Raw genomic sequence first — 3,527 nt, forward strand, 5'->3', positions numbered from 1 at the left:
TAATTAATGCTTTTCATTATCATCACCAAAATTTTCCCCAAATGTTCTCTTTTTTATGTTTATTGTATTTTTTATGCTGATAGGACCTTAGAGGCTACCAGCTTCTCAGCTCTGGAAGAGTAGAAGAATAAAACATGACAGGTCCACATCAAGAAGAGTTAGACTAACTAAGAGTTTTTATTTATTCAAATACTTAAAGATGAAATATATAGACCTATATATCAGAGGTTTCCTTTCATTAGATTAATTCACTAGACCAATTATTTATTTGCTCTATGCTAGGTAATAAAAGGAAAACCAAATTCCTACATTTGTTTGGTTGTCTAAATTTCTCATTTATTATATGTAAATCATGTCTTGCACTTTTCTTGTCCCCAGGTCAAGACTTCATTAAACTCAACCTTCTTCATCTTTGCTTCTGGACCTGAACTTTTTGATGGGTCTGGTGGCTGTCACAGAATCAAGCTTATGACTCTAAGCCTCAGGATTACTGGCATCCCTGCTCTCATCCCAGAGCGGGCTCCCTGCCCTGCTCTAGGATGACTGTTCCCGCACCATCTCATACTTCCTCGGTTTCCCTTTTTCAGTAGATGCCCTGTCTTCACTCATATGTCAGCATAAGACTTCCACACCCTCCCACCATCGAAACTAACACTTTCCCTGTGTTGGCCCCAGAGATTCTACTTTCCAACCAGTGACAAATGAAATGAACTACTAGACTTTTATCCAAATGCACCCTTTCCTATCTTCACCCCCTCCTGCATCCACTCCTGCCTGCATCCACTCCTGTCTGTTCATCTCCAGCCGCCAACCCCCAAGGACTCTGTTCTCATTATCTATTTCTTTTTTTCCCCCTGGATCATTCATTTCTGCAGCCCCACATGTGGTCCTGTTTCCTTTCATTCAATGAGTCTGCCTTGTACCATGCATTCTCCTCTAGTTCATGCCAGCTGATCACTTGCAGTTACACACATGAAAGCAGTGATTTCTGTTGCCACTTCCGTGTTCTCCCCTGTTCCTCTCTAGAGCCTATTTCAGCTGAGATTGCCCTTAGTCATATCAGAGACTGGATTTTTCATGTCCAGTCTAAATCCAGACTCAAGCATGGGCAAAATGTGGGGATAACAGAATTTTGGCACACTGTGGGTGGAAATAAAATTTTCCCACTGATGAACGAGTGGATAAATAACTTATGGTATATATCCTGTTGCTCATCAATTTGTTCAGGCAGGCACCTGTAACGTCTCCATTGTGAGATTTGTTGTTACTGTGTTTGGCATCAGATATGCCACAGGTAGCTTGCCAGGCTCTGCTGGGTGGGCGAGATACTCTTGGTAGCTTGCCGGGCTCTCCTAGAGGGGCGGTGGAATCGAACCTGGGTTAGCTGTGTGCAAGGTAAACGCCCTACCGCTGTGCTATCGCTCCAGCCCTATGGTATATATAATCACTGGAATACTACACTGCTGTTAAAAAGATGTATTTGTGGGTCTTCCAAGATAGATGAATGGGTAGGGTTCTCTCCTTGAACACAGCTGACCCAGGATGTTCATACATGCCACCCCTACCATGCCAGGAGTGATTCCTGAGTGCATAGGAGAAGTTACATCTCAGCACCACTGGGTGTGGCCCCAAGACAAAAAAAAATAGATGTAACTGGGCTATTAGGAATAAAAGGGATACAACTTGAGGTGATTATGCTGCCTGAAATAAGTCAGGAAATAAGATACTCACTTGCAAAGTTCATTCATAAAAAATGAAAATAAAATGGTGGAAAATTAACAAAGCAACCTTGCTCCTAGACTCAGTGAAACCTCTGGTGGTAAGAGATAAAAGGAAGCAGGGTGGGAAGAGTGAGTAGATGGGCTTACTAATGGTGTCATGACAGTGGAACTTCAGTGCTTTGTCCGGTGAGTCTTCTACAGTTATAGAGGAAGGGACCATAAACTACTAAATTTCTGTAATTGTAACTGAATGAGGAATCAGCTCTTGAAAAAAGGGCAGAAAAATCTGTTTTCTGTGCCAGACAGATAGCACCGTGGATAAGAGTGAGACAGTGACAGAGGGAAGGCAACATTCTGGTGGAGGATATGCTGAAAGGTTGCATTCTATCAGAAAATTTATTTTAAAATATTTTGGGGGATGGTGTCACACCCAGCAGTGTTCAGGGGTTACTCCTGGCTTTACACTCCGGAATTACTGCTGCTGGAGTTTGGGGACCATATAGGATGCAAAGGATCAAACCCGGATTGGCCACGTGTAAGGCAAATGCCCTACCCGCTTGACTATTTCTTCCGCCCCTCTAGCAGCAAGTTTATACCAAAAAAGAAAGAACAAAGACTGACTTACAGGAACACAGAGTCCAGGGAGAGAGCTAAAGGGCCCAGGTATTGGGGACTGGAGTTATAGCAGAAGCAGATAAGGCGTTTGCCTTGCATGCTGCTGACCTGGGTTCGATTCCAAGCATCCCATATAGTCCCCCGAGCACCACCAGGAGTAATTCCTGAGGTTCCTTGCCTGGGCTTTGTCCCACTTAGACCTCAGCAGCCTTGCCTGGCCCGTCTGTGGAATCTTCTGGACTCCTCAGCTGTGAATGGTCAGAAATGGCCCCTGAGGCCCTGAGCACATGCCTCCCAGAAATAAAAATAAAGAAACACATAAAACAACTTTGCTCTTTGCTCGTAAGAGATGACTGCAGTTTTTCAGTCCTTGGGAACAGAATAGCTCTCCGGAAGTAAAAGCTGTGGAGTCTTTTGTCTGCTGAGTGGAGCCGGTTGTTGGATGGGGACAATTGGATGATTCGTATTTATTTCAGTTTGGACCACTGATCATAAATGAAGCAGATTTTACTATTAGAGTCACATGTGTGATATTGTGAAATGGGATTTTGTCAACATTATTGCATGGAAAGATACAACATAGAGACTAAATTAACTTTCTAGACAATGTATATACACTTAAAGATGACCTCAAGAGTTATCAACTGTTATTTTTTAAAAAGTAAACCACAAATATCCCTTAGGAAACACTGAGATTCAGCTTCCCTTTCTATTCTTGGGTGCCTTAAAAAATATAAAACTTTGGGGAATTGCCAGAGATAAGAGGCGATAACTTTAAAAATAAAAATAAAAGAGTTCATCTTATTTCCTGCCACCCCCCCCTTCCCTTGCTTGGTTCTGCTTCTATTAGTGACCCCCAGATCATTGTTCCTTGGGGGAAAAAAAGGTGTTTTCTTTCTTTTCTTTTCTTTTGCCCTTTGTTCCTTCCTTGAAGACAGAAAGGCCCAGTCTTGTCTCAGTGAATAATCTAATGGCGTCCTGCTGTGACCCCCTACCTCTCCTTGTCTCTCCTCCTTTCAATACGTGTTGTCACCCCCAAGTATAATGTATACGCGACAGGAACAGACACCCCGCCCACCCTGCCCCCAATTAAGTTGCCAACCCCATGCCTCACTGGCAACCACAGAAGAGGAGATTGGCTCTTACATCACTGAGTCCATTATTCTCATTTCCCTCCATGGCACTCTCTCC

Source organism: Sorex araneus, chromosome 4 (genome assembly GCF_027595985.1).
Source record: "Sorex araneus isolate mSorAra2 chromosome 4, mSorAra2.pri, whole genome shotgun sequence".
Taxonomy (NCBI): domain Eukaryota; kingdom Metazoa; phylum Chordata; class Mammalia; order Eulipotyphla; family Soricidae; genus Sorex; species Sorex araneus.